The sequence below is a fragment of the Pagrus pagrus genome, assembly GCF_965226575.1.
Source record: "Pagrus pagrus genome assembly, chromosome: 1".
Taxonomy (NCBI): domain Eukaryota; kingdom Metazoa; phylum Chordata; class Actinopteri; order Spariformes; family Sparidae; genus Pagrus; species Pagrus pagrus.
In genome coordinates, this window is record NC_140185.1 from 37281611 (window position 1) to 37298603 (window position 16993).

General features: G+C 45.1%; 1 protein-coding gene across 2 annotated transcripts in view; it reads left to right on the plus strand.

Annotated features, from left to right (window-relative positions):
• The window catches only part of large2 (LARGE xylosyl- and glucuronyltransferase 2), a 79829-nt gene that overhangs the window by 34988 nt on the left and 27848 nt on the right, over positions 1 to 16993 (plus strand). Inside the window, exon 1 of one of the 2 annotated variants that reach the window (XM_084363095.1) lies at positions 10958 to 11051. The exons of the other annotated variant lie outside the window; for it this stretch is intronic. The gene's annotated coding sequence lies outside the window, so the exon portion shown is untranslated. Of the gene's footprint in view, positions 1 to 10957; positions 11052 to 16993 lie in introns of those variants that run through there. 2 annotated transcript variants of the gene reach the window in all.

Consider the following 16993-nt stretch of genomic DNA (forward strand, 5'->3'; position numbering starts at 1 on the left):
AAAACCAGTTATGAAAAGAGTTACTTCAAGTCCACCGGGAACATCTTGTTTACTTTGTTTGACATTTAAATTTTCTTTTGAAGAGATCATAAAGAAACAATAAAAGGTCTTTCTTCAGAAGAAACTTAAGATCTGTGACGAGCCGAGGAGGCTGGAGAGGAGCTGTGACAAGACTTTCATTAAGTCGCCTGTTTGTCAGTTTGTGTGTCAGTTTATTATTAGATTTTTTTTTTTTTGGATGGACAGAAGTACAACCTACCCTTCAAGATTATGTTAATAATGTCAATAAACCATGAAAAAAATACAAAAATAATATAAATATGTTGTCATTTAAAGAATTAAATCACTTTTTCTGAATAAAAACACAAAACATGTTGATCCAAAAGATTTCTAAATGTCTAAACACTCCATAACTTAATTAACCTGCGTACCATGTTCAGATAATTTCATCTATAATAAACCATTTCTGTCCACCTGCTCCTCTTTAACGTGTTGTCACGACATCATGCACCGCACGCAGTGTCACATAATGACATCATCAAGTGTACAACATGGTGAGGCGGTAACACAGAAGGCTTTCCCCTGCAAACAGAATGAATGCTCTCAATATTATGTTTTTTGATTTAAAGAGAATCATATCAAGAACGATCTCTAACAATAGAGAGGACGTTTCCTGCGTTTCATGATTACAGATGAATCAAAAATACGATAATGGATAAAACAGCCTCAGTATCACTTTTGTTCACTTCCAAATAAGATTGTATTCGTTTAAATCCTGATTGTCGGACTGATCGCACTAATTAACTCTGAACAACAATAAAACCTTCTCATATCTGATCGAAATCATCTGAAAGAAAAAAGATTCCTTCGAGGTTGCCAGCAGCGCCTTGAGCTCCGAACAACAACAACACCGCCGCCTCCACCCTCCTCCCCATAGTGCCTCGCTGTCCTCTTCGTCATAGCGAGTAAATGATGAGGCCGCCCTGTGAAGCCATCGACTACATTTGTTGTGACTGCTGGAGAAATGAGGGAGAAGATGGACGGAGGGGAAGTGATGAACGAAGATTGAGGGAGACAACATGCGATGCGTACAGTGAAAAGCTTTTATTAATGGATGTCACTGTATCTACTATCAACACACACACACACACACACACACACACACACACACACACACACACACACACACGCACACACACACACACACCTCTCGCTGTCAGGGAGATGAATCTCTGTTGGTGGATGGGAAGAAATGGAGCCGGGGCTCCGCAGGGGAAATGAACTCACGTCTATAGTTAATCATTTAGCTCCACCTCCTCTCGCTCTCTCTCTCTCTCTTTCCATACCTCGCTCGCCCTCTGTACGTGACGTTTCAAGCCGAGGAATCGCCACAATCTCAACATCAGATCCTGAAGCTGTTCGAGCACACGGCAGCTTCCTCTCAGCACTTTGTGAGTCACCGGGACGAGACGGGATTTCTGTAGATCGGCAGCCGAGAGGGTACGAGGGGTGAAATTCGATTTCACAGCCTCTCTGCTGTCGTATAATTGGTGTTAAAATAGGTTTAAGATGGGATGAACACAGTGTAAACAATCCTGGAAGGAAGAAGGAGAACATCTTCTGACTCGGTGACAGATACAGTCAGATCTGGTGCTCGTCTCCTCACACGAGACGAGACCTGAAGTATCAGAGTCTCCATACTGAAAACAGTCTGATGGCTCTTCAATAGTTACAGTTCAGTTAAGTTTGAGCAGCTACGTCCTCCATGGTGACGATGTGTTCTTAGAGATCAGTGTGTTGTTGGAAGGAGACGAAATGTAAAACCGACCCTGTCGCCCCACAAGAACATCGCCAGTAAGATATTTAGCAAAGCCCGTATTATGTTGGACGACCACATTGATTCTTCTTCTTCTACCTCTTCTTCTTCGTCTTTTTCTTCTCCTTCTTCTTGGTCTTCTTGGTCTTCTTGGTATTCTTCTTCACCTTCTCCTCCTTTGTCTTTGTCTTCTTTGTCTTCTTCTTGTCCTTCGTCGTCTTCTTTGTCTTCGTCATCTTCTTCTTGTTCTTCTTCGTCCTCTTCGTATTCTTCTTCTTCTCCTCCTCCTCCCCCTTCATCTTTGTCTTCTCCTCCTTCATCTTTGTCTTCTCCTCCTTCGTCTTTGTCTTCTTCATCACTTGTGTGTTTGATACGGTCTGATGATGCCATTGATCAAAAATAACATTACCATATTTTCCTCTCTCGACTTCTCGAGTTAGAAAACTGTCTCTGTCTGTTGGTGACCTCCAGTGAAGTGATGTAGCAGTTGTCTATCAAACAAACAAAAAATCATTCAGGCATTAAAATCAGATTAAAGATGAAGGGTAAGTTACAATCAGTCCTGCAGATCTATACATCACTAGACGTTTTCTCCCAGCTCGTCTGTGAGTGCTGGACGTCACCTGTCAGCCGGATCACAGGGAGTGACCTGATGAAAGGTGTTTACCCTGCGCTGACCTCAGACCAGCCTGAGAGCACCGCAGCATTAATGTGGACAGAAATAGCAGCATGTGACTCACCACATTAACAGAAGCCTGACGAGGTCTCACAGCATCAAAGTGCAGCGCACACACACACACACACACACACACACACACACACACACACACACACACACACACACACACACACACACACTCTCTGAATAATGCTGAGATGAAATCCAGTCTGTTTATGTGTTAATGTGTCAGGCAGCGAGACACAATGTCAGCTTGACTTCACTTTTTTAGCACATTTCTGAGTCCCGACTGCCACTTTTCCTCGTATTCAACCCGATTATTTATTCATGTATTCACACTGATTAAACGACGCGCCTCACATGGAAGAAACGATGAAAGAGAATCATGATATGATAAAAAGGGTTAAAACGAAAGGACTAAAGAGTACAAACAAAACAATGCACAGTCTTTATGAAACCGAGCGGTTGGAGGAGACGTCAGTTATGAAAATGAGTTTGTCTGATTTCCAAAACAGAACTTGAACATTGAGATTATTTTTATGGTGTTCACCTTCAGTCCAGATCTGAGGATGACCAGTAAAGTTTTATTTTTAGATCTGAGATGAATCAAACGGGGTCAACAGCGCCGCAGAATAACAGGTGCAAACCTCAAACCTCATCAGACAGATCATGAAGCCAACAGAGATTTCAAGATAAGAGTTTGTTCCTGTTTTCCAGTTTCAATGCTTCAGTTGTTAAAATATACAAATCATACATTTATATATTTATATATGACATTTATTGTTTTCCAAAGCCTGTCCTGCAGCCTGACGTAGATTTCTATCTTCCGGGCAGCCGTTCAGTTCTGCTCTGCTCCGGTTGTCTTGGGCCGAGTCCAGCACACCTGGCCGTCAGACTCATAATGAGCGACATGATAACAGAGTTGGCCACAGTTTATTTCCACATATATCCAAAAAGCTGCTAACTGGATCTGATTTTCAGCCAAACAGCGACGCTTAATTGATGCGGCTCAGCTGTTCAACGTTTGGAAAACGAACGCACAAAAACAAAAACCAGATTCTGGTTCTAGTTTCCAGATGCAGAGAGGAAAAGATAAGAAGTGTGAGGTGTTCACAGTCAGACAGGGAACAATATTTAGCTTCAGCAGCCTGATTCCTCTTTGAGTTTTCAGCTCAAAACATTTACAGAGGGAATTTTTTATTTAATCTCAACAAAAGCTGTTTTTACTTTCCCAAGATAAAACCCCATCCAGGCACAAAGCCCTCTGTGAGCTCTGCAAGTCTGTGAACAGAGAAAGTGACAAAATATGTTTGTAGTTGTCCTCCAGACAGCCGGCATCAGCAGGAGAGCAGCTCAAGACCAGCGTAACAGAAACAGGACCATCCCCTGATCTTCACAGCTTGGGTTAACGTTTGGTTACGTTTAGGCACAAAGACTTAGTTAAACAGAGTTAAAAGAAAACAGGAAGCAAACACAGATCTTCTGTCTGATTTCATGGAGCTATAATGTCACTTCTTCCTCAGCTCCTCCAGGTCACTAGAGGGCGCTGTCAGCTGAACTTAACACGTGTGGTTTTTGAGAGTACGTCTACGTTCATTTCAAAGTAAAAAACCAGGGACGTACCACATTGATGTCATGTTCAGATTACATGTATATCTTACTTTCGTGTCCGTGGGACGAGGGTATGAGGTCGGACTCACAGCTGGACGACAAGGCTGCAGCCAGTGACGGCAGTTTGAGACGACATTTAAACACTTGTAGACTTTCTCTAGCTCTAACTAACTGCTTTCTGTGCCTAAACCTAACCCGACCATATGCACGTGTCTCCACATACAGTGTCTCCATGGTTTGCAGGAACATACATTGACAACATTTATTCTGGTGGTTGGGTCGGTTTTTACCACAAAAATGTAGCTTTTCCAAAAGTGTAAATCTTGAAACACTGTTGGTGTTTTCAGAGTTTCAGCTGAAAGTCAAGAAGACAAACACGCTGCCTCTGACTGCCTCGATCACAGTGCAGCTGCTGAACTGTGATGAAATCCTGAAATCCTTCTTCTAGTTTCTGAAAACTGCCACAGAAACACGCGTTAATGAGAACAGCTACTGGTGGACGTTCTCGTCCTGGTGATCACAGAGAGCAGGAGGACGGTACTGAACGGGTCACATCTGTCTGTCTCCTCACCAGATGTTTACTGTGATCCAGTTCTGTTTGTTTACCAGCTGAAAAGAGGACGAAGTAGAAAAGATAAAGCTGTCTCCTTCGTCTCAGGTGTTTCACTGTGAGCAGGAAGTTCTGTCATGCCTCCTGAGCAGGAGATCAGAGGAGGTGTCAGTGGTTCTGGTGAAGTCGGTCCTGACTCAAATATGAAATGTGAGCTGTGAGGTTCAGCCTGCTGTGCCGGACCTGCTCCTGCTGGTCGGGTCGGTGCTGCACAGGAAGTGTGTGTGTGTGTGTTTGGGTTTTTCAGGCATCATGGTGTGATTCTGTGTCAGAGACCTATTATTTTTCTTTTGGTTCCCCTCAGTGACACAGTTCTGATCCGAAACCTCTTTAATTTTAAATCCAGCAGCAGTTTTTGCAAAGACGTGAAGATTTTACTCGTCTTTTCTGTTTTTTCATGATTTCTGCATCACGATCTTTTGAGTTCATGAGAGAGAGTCAACTCAATACTTGACCTCTGTCTGGACTGAAACAGAACCAGCTTCATTGTTCAGCCTTCAGAACAACATCAACAAAGTGCTGGAGGAATATAACATTTCTCATACTGAGTTTGCTCTGGTTTAGTCAGAAAATCATGAAAAAGTTCTGGACTTGTGGACCCGTGTGTAATGAGAGACGTCAGCGTCCACATGAAGTCGGTGTGTGGGCTGACGGAGGCAGACAGAGCGACCCTGCAGCCTCAGATGCAGCATGTTATCTGAGTCGGGGTCAGGGAAAGAGCAGCTGGTAGTTATGTAGCCTGCAGGCTCTGGTTCGGTCTCTGCTGAGTTTCAGCTGCAGCTCCACCACATGATGGAGCGTCGCCTCCGGGTCACGCTGCTCCATGCTACAAGTTTTTTAACTCCTGTTTCCAGCCGAGATCTTCTCAGAAACACAGATCTTATAGGGTCAGTCCACAAATCACAAACCGCCTTGATTCTCTCTCTGACCGTGTTAACTAACCACGCTGGGAGTTGTTATAACTCAGGTTTCCCTCTTCAATATCAGCCTAATGCTAATGCTAATGCTAATGTCTCTGCAGTCTTACAAATGAATATAACAAAGGACATCTGAGGCTGCAGGGTGTTCACAGATGTGCAGCTCATGAATGAGGATCTTTGGCCTGAGTTTTTGCGGCGTGTCGGCACTGTTGGCATCAGTCGGCATGTTGAACCGCCTGCAGAGAAATCCCTCTGATTGGCTGTTCAGCTGAGCGAATCAGTGCACGAGAAAAGAAACATATAAAGTCTCTTCTGTCTGTCATCATCATAGTATCCATGATTTAAACATACCACTCTTACTAAAGCAGACGCCGTCCTGAGTCTTCCAGTTTTGGCGGAGACACAGGCGACGTGAGGAGTCCTCATCAGAAAAACAATCGTAGAGTTCAACTGTGAAAGCAGCTTATTACAACCATGTTAATGTTTCTTCGACCTCTGGTGGCCGTTATAATTATTTCAGCAGCAAAGACGGAAGTCAAGCGAAGTAGTCAGAGGTTTAAGAGCTGTCTGTGGTCTGTGGTTTATTTTAACTGACTAACATGATAAAGTGATGTCACATAATAACATGACTGATGTCATTTTAACCCACAATGTTTTCCTAAACTGGACCAAACTGTGCAGTACAACAAAGACCTATTCAGTTGTTCATGTAGGAGGACGTGTTTGACACAGCGGTTTGGTGCGTCTGGGACCGTATCTGTTGTGGTTTTATGATAATCACCCTCGTTATGCTGCGTTATGCCGACCTCGTGTGAGCTCTGGATTATCCATCCATCCATCCATCCAGCAAATCAGTACATTTTTAAAAACAATGCTGCAAAATTGGAGCATAAAAATGAAAGTATGTGGATGCATCCCACACTGCTTTCTACCAGAAAGTAACTGAGTAAATATAAACACAGTTCTTGTGTCTGAATCCTACAGAAAGGTCACATTTCATTAGATTCGGTGTAAAAGAGCTGAGAGGTCACGGACAACCTCCCATATGTTGCAGTAACATTGATAGAAATGCTTTGAGTTCCTGAGGGAGGAGAGAGATTTACTTTTTGAAACTAAGTGAGTTTTTTAAAGGCAACAATCTCAACAACTGGCCGAGCGATCGCTGAGTCATCTGTATCGATCAGCCGACCTGTGTAAAACAGCCCACGGATCTATTTCAGTACGTTTGCTCCATCGATAGATAGAAACATTATAAACCTGCAGTTCTGCTCAGAAACTGGAGGTGAACACACAACAGCTCACTGCTTTTAATAGATTCTCAGCAGAACCTCTGACCCGCTCTGTGTGTGTGTGTGTGTGTGTGTGTGAATCTGCAGTGTGTAGGCAGCCGGAGCTCAGAGAAACAGACAGAAGAGCTCTTGTGTGTGTGTGTGTGTGTGTGTGTGTGTGTATCTGTGTGTAAACTCTATTGTCATATTATTTATACAGTCGGTGTGGGTGGGCAGTGCAGAGCCAGAGGGCAGCACATGTTTACACTGAAAGAGATGGAGAGAGATCCTCTGCAGCGCCGTCCAACACTGATCCTCTGCGCACTGAATTTAAAGTAGCTCAGCTGTTGTTGTCCTTAAAAGGAAAGTTCTGCTTTTTTTCACAGCGTTTTTTTTTTTTATAGTTTTTTTCACCATCACTCCCTGTTGATCATGGCAGTGCCGTCTTAATGGATAATCACTGATAAGATTTTCTTTGTGACGACTGATTCGCGGGCTGTTGTTGGTCGTCAGTGTCCGGTTCTATTTGAGGATTGTGATTTGGTTTTCCGTTGAAGGTCAGCATGAGTTGTGATCTGAGAGAGAAGTCAAACCGTGGCTCCTTTCTCAGGTCTGATCATTTGTTTTAGAAAGGTAAAGACGGTCGGACGACACAACATCCAGAAATGTGTCTCGGAAGCTATTGGATACTGGCAGCCTGACAGATGTTAAGATGAGCTGTCATGTAGCTGTGATGGTTAACATACATCGAATGTAATTACATCTCAGTGTCTGCTGTCCTGAAGTCTCTCTGCTGAAACTGAAGCTGGATGCTTCATTTTTAGCAGAAGGGAGTGTCGTATCGAGGAGATAAGACAGAGTTCAAACTTCCCTGGAAGTCAAGAAGAGGAGGAGGGAAGTGCAGCAGGTGCGAGGGGGAAACCAGACTCCTCACCCCTGCCCTCTACTGTCCACTCACTCCCCTCACACCCAACACCACCACCTCCACCACTCTTTCTATGTTCAGCAGGGAAAGTGGAGCCTCCGTCTCTTGTTTATGTGCTACCAGTCTGCAGTAACACCCCCCTGTGGGCCCGTAAACCTGACCTCTGACCCCATAACAAGGAGGGAAGTGTTGGTGTTAAGTTGTCAGGTCGTCTGGAGGACGGTCACCTGATCCCCTCACAGCAGAACAAGTTGCAGCCAATAAAACACATGTTGTTGTTCTTGGAGTAAATTGCGAGACGAGTCGTTGACCCTGCGACCGCTGTTTGTTAAAACCTGTTTTTATCTCGGAGGAGAAATATTACTTCACAGTGCAGCGCCGCGGTCTCATCTCTGTCTTGGATATCAAAGATGGAGAGATTTCTTTGTTAACCTCAGAGTCTCTGCCGGAGCCTCACGGGAGCCGCATGCAGTTGGATGTTAAGACTCGCGGGACGTGTTGTTGTTGATGGACTAAGTGTTGATGTCTCATCCTTGTTAAACCAACACGGCCGTCTTTTTTCAAGCTCCAGCTGCTGAACTACAAACTCCACAGCTCGCCTGCTGAACTGATTCAGATCTTATTTGTGTCTTTAATTGTGCAGTAATTGTCTGTAGCATGCAGCAGCGTGGAAAAGATTTAAGTGACCTTGAGGAGCTTCAGGAGTCACAGAGACTGGACTGACGTGTTAGCTCGTCACTACCGTCATCAGAACATCAAATGAGGGAATATGTTCTAGTAGGAAGGTTTTCATCCCTCCAGAAGAGTTCAGAGACTCGGTGACGTAATGCTGAGGAGCACTGAAGCTGCTCTGTCGGCACGAAGACAAACTTAAGACTCTTAAAAAATGATGGTGTTTCTTTTAATCTGTCCTGTCTGCACGTCTGTCGTACCTGCTGAAGGTAACCTGGAATAACCTCCAGATAAAGTGCGGCTCCAGGAGGAAGCTTCTGAGCTCTGCACACAGTTTACGTTGCAGGAGGTGATTACAGACGTTCCTGGCACTGCTCATGTGCGGTGTAGAGTTTCCCCCAAAGCTACAGATAGAGTGTGAGTTGTTTCCTGAGAAGAGATAAGAGCTGCAGTCGGTTTCCAGCCTCCCTGCTGATCCACTCCACTGATCCCCGTCCTTAATGAAGCATCTACCGGCGCAGCTTCAGTCGCTCAGGCATGCAGCGTGCACCGACTCGTTCTCGACCCAGCGCCGCCAACACTGGAGGTCTGTGTGCTCAGTAATTACAGAGCGCTCGCACACTCGTGATGCTTTTGTTATTAAGGGAACTTACCTTCATGCCTCCAGGCGCCTGAAACACAGAGGATGAGCCAGGACGGATTCACTCCCCATGAATCATGTTTGGCAAATAAACCTGGACTCTGCAGGCGCTCCGTGAGTTTGTTTAACAGCGTCTGCAGCGGATCGAGAAGTGAGAGCAATCTCACATCAAAGGCAGTTTCCTGGACGGGTTATAAATTAAACCAGGAGCTTACAGTCGTTTAAATGGGTCTCTGTTACTGTTTGACCGTGGTGTCCTGGGCAACGTTAAGAGATGAAATAAACAACTTTATGAGCACAAAGCCAAGAAAACACAACATCAGATTGTAACTCTGTAGCTGGAAAATCATCTCCACTGTGTTTCCTCTGAATCGGACTCAGAAACTGATCTGATTGGTGAACAGGTCCTATCAGGGGCTCGTTTGATACTCATCGGTCTTCACTGACAAGATCCAAGACGTGCTAATATTCAGGTTCATATTTTTATTACACATGCTTTAATTATCTCATACTGTCCACTCGTGTTTCCCTCTCCTTAAGGCCCTCCTACAGAAAAGCCCAGTCTGCTCTGATTGGTCGGCCTCACAGGCCTGAGCCAGCACTGCTGTGTCTCCGGTCAGCTGTGCCAGTGTTTTTAGCTTCCAGTTAGCTCTGGGACTTGCCCCTACAGGTGGAGGATGGTCAGGAGCAGTGTCTGTAACTCCTGTCAGTCTTCAGCTGGTCTCCAGGAAGATTATAATCTTTGGCTCAGTCAGTTCAAGACTAGAATTATTCCAGAGAGAGAGATTTGAGTTAATCTGGTTAGAAAGAAAAGTTATTTTTAGACCCTGACAACCTATTTCTGTGGTTCTGTCTTCACTGTAATCTGCTGTAGTTAGTTTGTGTTTGTGTCTGTGCACGTCTGGTTTGTGATGACGGCTGTTGGGCTGGTTGAGTTCGCCAAGCTTTGATTTCTGCTTTTTTAGTCTTAAAATGTGATGGAGAACATAACAGAATAATTTGAAACCATGTTCTCAAGTACTGTAAAGCATGACTGTGTGAAATATCTCAAGCTGCGTATTACAAATGAAGAAGAAGAATCGGCGTCTGTGTCAGCAGCTGCAGGGTGGAAACATAATAACTGCTTTGGATAAAAACGAATGAGTGAGGTGAAACCAGGCATCAGTTCAGTCTGATGCTCAGTCTGCACAGTGGCATGCCTCGTCTTGTTCTGGATCTAGAACTGGACTTCTTCCCTGTGATTGTTGACCGGTTGCAGGTGCTGGTTCATTGATCGACCGTGAACAATGCTGCGTCCGTCCCTCCCGCACACACCGAGGAAGACAAACCCAAACGCTTCTCTTTCTCTTTTTTTTGTGTTGGCCTCAAAGACTTTTTGCATTCCACAGCTAAAACACCCACAAAGCTCCTCTCTATTATCCCTGACAGTATGTAAGATGACACCGCTCCTTTCTCCCCGTTATTCCTCCTCTTTCCACCTCTCTCCTCCCATCTGTCTGACGGAGCTGAACTCGTTTCAGTAAAAGCCCTGAGAGGAAGGAGAGGAAGGAGAGGGGGCTGAAATCAGAGCCGCTCCCACCGAGGTGGAGGCGATTTATGGTGTGTTTGTGCACGGCGAGGAGGAGGAGGAGGAGGAGGAGCAGTGGGAGGAGAGCGGCAGAAGGAAGGAAAAGAGGGCATGAAGCAGCGACAGAGGTTGAAGAATTGGGACAAAAGTCTGCTGAGAGAGAAAAGACTGTGGAGTTTATTGTCGGAGCTGGAGAGCTGAAAGAGGAGGATTAGGAGGAGGAGGAGGAGGAGGAGGAGGAGGAGGAGGGCATGACGAGGAAGAGCGCCTGGCTCGCTCTGTGCAGCTGAACTTGTGACCACATGTTAAGATCACGCCGAAGGAGCGCAGGAAATATATCCAGGTAGGACGACGGGCAAAGGTCCCTGCTGTGGTTACTGGGTCAGTGTTTGCATGTGTTACTGTGTGTGTGTGCGGGTGTATGTGTGTGTGTGTGTGTGTGTGTGTGTGTGTGTGTGCGGGTGTGTGTGTGTGTGTGTGTGTGTGTGTGTGTGTGTGTGTGTGCGCGCGCGCAGTCAGACTGTTGATCTCTGAGCTTCTCCTCTCGTCAGGTTTCTTTCTGTTGATTCATCAAAGCGTTGTCTCTCATCTCCCTGGCGACCGCTGACTATAATTTATCTGCTTTACCTCTGAGATGTTGTTACGAGGCGTTTTCTGCTCCTGCAGGAGGAGGAGGTTTGTCTTGATGCGTGTTGTGATGTCTAACAGGCAGACATGCTGTTAGACCCTGGTTTATATCCAAGACAGATAGTTTGGGTTTAATTTGTCCACATTTTGGGGTCTCATATCGTCCTCTTGACTCCTGATAGTCCACAGGTCTCGTCTGCAAACATTTCTCTTGTAGGAAGAATCATTTAAACCCAGATGAGTTTTTCAGATGTTATTTCTCTCTGCTTTGAGCAACACAAATGAAAGGAGGTGAGGGTTCAAAGGCAGGTGTGGCTTAAACAGGCATCTTCCAGAATATGACTGCAGGGAACAAACAAGAGAACAGTTATTTAATAAATCCTCGGCACCAACAGTCGCCTCTTTCTTGCATTTTCGCTGCATTCGAGCTGAATGTTAAGACTGCAGCACTTGATCAATATTAGGAATGCTGCCACTCATCGGTTGTTACCATGGTGAGCTACGCCTACTGATATTCAAGTTTTCTGCTCAAAGTGACTGAATGTATTTTCTCATATCACAAACGATACGAGACATAAAAAAAACTAAATATTACGTCAGCTGCAGTTGAAGTACCAGTTAAACAACAATCTGTAAGTAAAATAATAATTACAGACCATGTAGTATCACATGAGTTCAGAAGTCGACCCGTGACTACTCTGTCACCACACCCATCTTTGAACTCAGCCCTCGTTTTGATCTGAACTGCACGCTGGTGTCAATGCCACCGACTTCTGTGAGCGCCTGTGGCCCTCGTCGTCGTGGTGTTTCCTGCACTGCTGCCGCTAGTTGGCCCCTTGTCGGCACCTTATTGGTCGATTGAGCATGTAGAGTTTGAGGCCGAGGCTGTTGGTCAGAGAAATTGCTCTGATTGGCTTTTCAACTGAGCAGATCACTGCATGAGAAGAGAAAAAGGAGGGAACGTTTCAAGGGTTTCGCACCCATTGACTGTGTACATCCTTATTTTTACTCTTTAACTCTGCCTCTTCACCGCTGCCACTTTTCACGGTTGTGGTCTTTGCGATGTGTTCAAGTGCTGATTTTTGGCCCTGACACAGGTGACGTGAGACGATGCCACAGTCAGCCTTCGTCACTGTAAATAAGCACGAGCGAGCAGTCGGCAGCGTGGAGGCCAGTGACGAACCAGTTTGTACATTTTACTACGGCGGTCTTATTTACGCGCCACCACCGGATGTTGATAACGCGTCATCACTTTGTGCGACAGGACATACGTCAGACTTTAGCCCGTTCACCGGGTCAAACCCGTGTCCACTGCAGAGTCAACTGACCCAGGTGTAAATGCAGTGTAAACATTCCCATTGCACACAAAAGCCCGATGTTAGTGGGTTTAAGTGGGATTTTTAACCAGTGGGAAAATGGGTGATAGAAACAACTTACTCCAAACTGCTTCTGTGGTAGTTCACTACAACAGACACACACACACACACACACACACACACAAGGTGATAACATTACCAAACCTTTGTTGTGAACAGAATGAGACATGTGCTCCAGTTCATCTGTGGGCGAGCGACAAGACAAACAGAGAACGAGAGAGAGAGAGAGAGAGAGAGAGAGAGATCAGTGTTTCATTGTGATTTCCAGCCAGCGTCTGTGGGACTGCAGGGAAATGAAATGAAAAGGTCGTCCCTGGTCACAAACCCACTAATCCCACCTCAGCTTACTCTGATAAATCACAAAGAAATACAGGCGACCTCAGCGAGCAGGCCAACACGCCGACGGTACAGCAGATTAAGTCGAGCGCCTCTGTGACCAAAAAGAAATCAAATTAAAATCAGAGCAGGAGAACGGAGCTCACAGCCGACTTGTTTCTCATTCCTGTCAGAACAAAAGACTGAGGACAGGAAATGTTGAGAAATGTCAGACGGTGAGAGTGAATGATAAGTAATATTTGACCTGGGAGTCTGTTTGATGAAATATGTATGTTCTGCGCCTCAGACGGACTCACTTCAGATAGAAGAAGAGCTGCGGAGACACTTTTAAAACTCCTTCTCCTTCGCTGTGTGATACTTTAATTAAATTTGATTAATGTGATTGATGCAGTCGTTCAAGAGATGTGTTGTCTCAGTATATCAGACTCGTCACCTCTAAATATGTCGAACCTGAGTGTTTTTTTGGGATATTCGACGAGTCAGAGTAACAGAATGTGCTGATATCTGATATAAATGCTTCAGTATCGTTCCTGCATCTGAAGCTGATGGCTACATAAAGCTGAGAACATGAAATCAAGAAGTATTGTACTTTATCTAGAGACTATAATATTCAGATAACAAAAAACAGGCACTAAGAGTTCAATCAGACTGCAGCTGCAGTAATATCCACAGGCTAACATGTTAGCTTGTCATCAGACACCACCTGCACCCATTTTGTGGCGTTATTAGACCTGTAAATGCTTCAGGTTCGATGGCTGGTGGATAGTTTAGATATTTGTCAGTGATTTTTGTTTGTGCATCTTTCCGTCTGCACTAATGTGCAACATAAAAGCACAGAAGTGAATTGATAAATCGTTAAAATTAGGGACAGACGTCCTGAGTGTCTCAAGCTTTTTGGATTTATGTCAGTCTGGCCCTCGTGATCTTCAGGATCCCCAGATACATCACAGATACTCTCCACTCCAATCAGGTGGATGGTGGCGTCATCCAACCTTCAGTGTTTGCAGTTGTTTGTTTCGTATTCAGGGCTGTTAATCCCAGCTGAGAACAGATGGCGCGAGTTCACCTTCAGCAGAGTCTTTTCAAGACTGCTTAACAACACCAGGTCGTCTGCAAACAAACGGATGTACACGGGGTCACCTTGCTTAACCCCGCTACTCAACCAAACGCTTCCTGTTTCACCGCCTTTGATTCCCACCTTCATGAAGCAGTCTGTGTTTGGAGTATTCCTGCATCTGCTCATCAACCCCTCTCCTCTTAAGTACTTGAGTTTTATCATCATGTGTTTATGAGTGTTTTCCAGAAGAGGTGTGTGTTTTACAGGCTGAAGTCGAGTTAATTTCTCCGAAAAGCTGCTGCAGAGCTCTGATTCTGATGTCGGTCGGGTAGAGACGAGCAGCAGCAGGTTTTTGATGAGAGCAGAGTCATGAAGCCGAGGGTGAGGAGGGAAAAATAGGACGAGAAGATGCTGAAACATGATAAACGGCAACGCTGGAGGGCAGAGGAGGAGAACAGCCAACTTTCTGAGAGCTGCACCAGGCAGTTTCTCACATGCTGGCACTGAGTTTTGACACCGCTGGTACACAGAAATCCTGAAGGTGACGTTGGTGAGCAGAGCAGCAGGTTTGTGATTCTGAAGATAAAGTGATGAGAGAAGAGACGGATCCTGAAGTTGAGTGCGTAGACATCGTTATAGGAGACGGCTTTCTCTCTCGCTGTAGTTGCTGTTTCACCTCCTGATTTCCCGACAGACCTTCGCCTCGGTCCTCACGATGATGTTGAATCATGATCAAAGTTTAATAGTTGTCGATATCAACACAGCAGTCGTGCTTCTCCATGGAGAATTAATGCGTCTGTAATGGTAAAACATTTAACAGTCATCAGGTTTCTGTGTGGATTTAGTCTGTTGGTGAAATTTCAGACGGTTTCAGGGCAAACTGAGTGAGTCAGTGTTGATTTATCCGTCCGTTAATTGTGCTGATTGTTTAATGGTTTGTTTTGTGAGTGGATGGGGATTTTATTAGTGTATAATATTGGCAAAGTAAGTCTGTTGTGAGTCCAACACAACTGTTCTCAGTACTTACAGTTGGTTTTTAATGAGGCTCACTTCACCGTGATGGATGGGCTGATGAAGCCGCAGGATGTTGCTGTAAATGTAGTTTCAGACAGTTTTAGATGTTTGTTGTTTATGAATATGAACTCTTCTGTGGGGTTTTTGTATGCACAAAAAACACACACAGGAGTTCACTTGTCTTGTGTTCGTAGTTGGGGCTTTGAGCTAAAGGCTAACATCAGCATGCTAACATGCTCTCAATGGCAATGCTGGAAGGTGTAACGTTTACCACGCTCACGCATCTGGGTTTAGCTTGTTAGCATGCTAACATTCAGCTTTTCTTAAAACAAACACAAGAGCAAAACTACAAACAACGGATTAAACTACTTCTGCTCTAGGCTACACACGTTAGCACGCCATGCTAACTGGCTAAGCACCTAGAGAAACATCTGTAGTAGTGTTAGTGTTTTTTATCATTTTCATATCATTGACTTTAGCTAATTACATAATTTTGTGGGCTTACAGACAACATTAGAAAGAAGCTCTGGCCAGGACCGCGACGTCGCCTCTGCTGTTCAGGGTCCAGTTCTGGATGCTAAAGTTAGGCTAACGTTAGCTGTTGTTTCAGAAACATTATAAATCTGCCACTGGTTATCTGTAAACTGTATATTGACAGATTTATTCATTCACTGAAACCTTTATTTAAGCCTTGAAAAAGGTTTCCCTCATTTCCAAACACAAATATGCAGAATTGAAACATTTCAAAAGTGAAAACAACTGCAAACAGGTGAAGTGCCTGGAGGTCATCATCTTGAATTGTCCGAGGGTAAACGTATGTAGCAACAGTAATATTAAATAGACTGGATCTGAAACGAAAGGGTCAATTAAATCCTAAATGTGTGAGCAGGAAGACGTGTTCCTGCAGACCGCTTTTCCATCAGTGCAAGTGTTTTTCAGACGGCCGACACGTCGTGCATGGAGGAAGGTGTAGTGTGCTCGGTGAGTGTGTGGAACAAACAGCATTAAAAACAGAACTAAACTACTCTGACGCTCTCCTGCTGGGCATGAAAACAGCTTCATTTAAATGATCAGAAGCTGGGAGGGATAATTAGATTACAGTATATAAACACAGCGTGTGACGGCGGCGGCGGCGGTGGCGGCGTGCCGTACGTATGAGGACAGTTTGTTCACAGCTGAATTGTCTTATTGTGGACGACGAGTAAACACACTGGCTTAATTCAATCCCAAGTGTACTTGTGTAGACATGTGAGAGGAGGAAGAAGTGTGTGTGTGTGTGTGTGTGGGGGGGGGGGGTCACTGAGGTCAACAGAGAGAGTGGAGTTGATTACCCGTCTCCACTCTTATCTCCGGCCTCCTCTAATGCAGGAAGCGCCTGCTGATTATTCCCTTAATCAGGACTATCTCCTGTGTGATTAGCTTGGTGCTAAAAAGCCCTTCAGTCTGAATGGAGACGCGGCCGCCGGACCAAAGGACTCTGCTCTCAGCTCTTAATTGCATTATCATACTGTACGTTCCCCCCGCGGCTGCCCTGACTCACAGGCCCCCCCGTGCAGAGAGACTCCCTGCAGGTCCGACCTCAGGAATCAGAGAAGTTATCTGTTGATTAGGAGGTTCCCTCTGCGGTTCTCTTCAGTACCGCTCTGGGCCGACCTCGCTTTGAGACGACTCCGTCTACTTTCACAGACATTTTAGTAAGTCTGCAAAAAGAAGTGACGGAGTGTTAACACTGGTGTTACTGATGAAACCGGACGATTCACAAGGAAACACAAGAAGACGATGATGCTCACTGTCTGACGAGCGTCGTGTTAAAGTGTAACGGTGTGAAGTCTTCTGCGGCTCCAGAGGAAGCTGCATGTAATCTGATAAACTGCC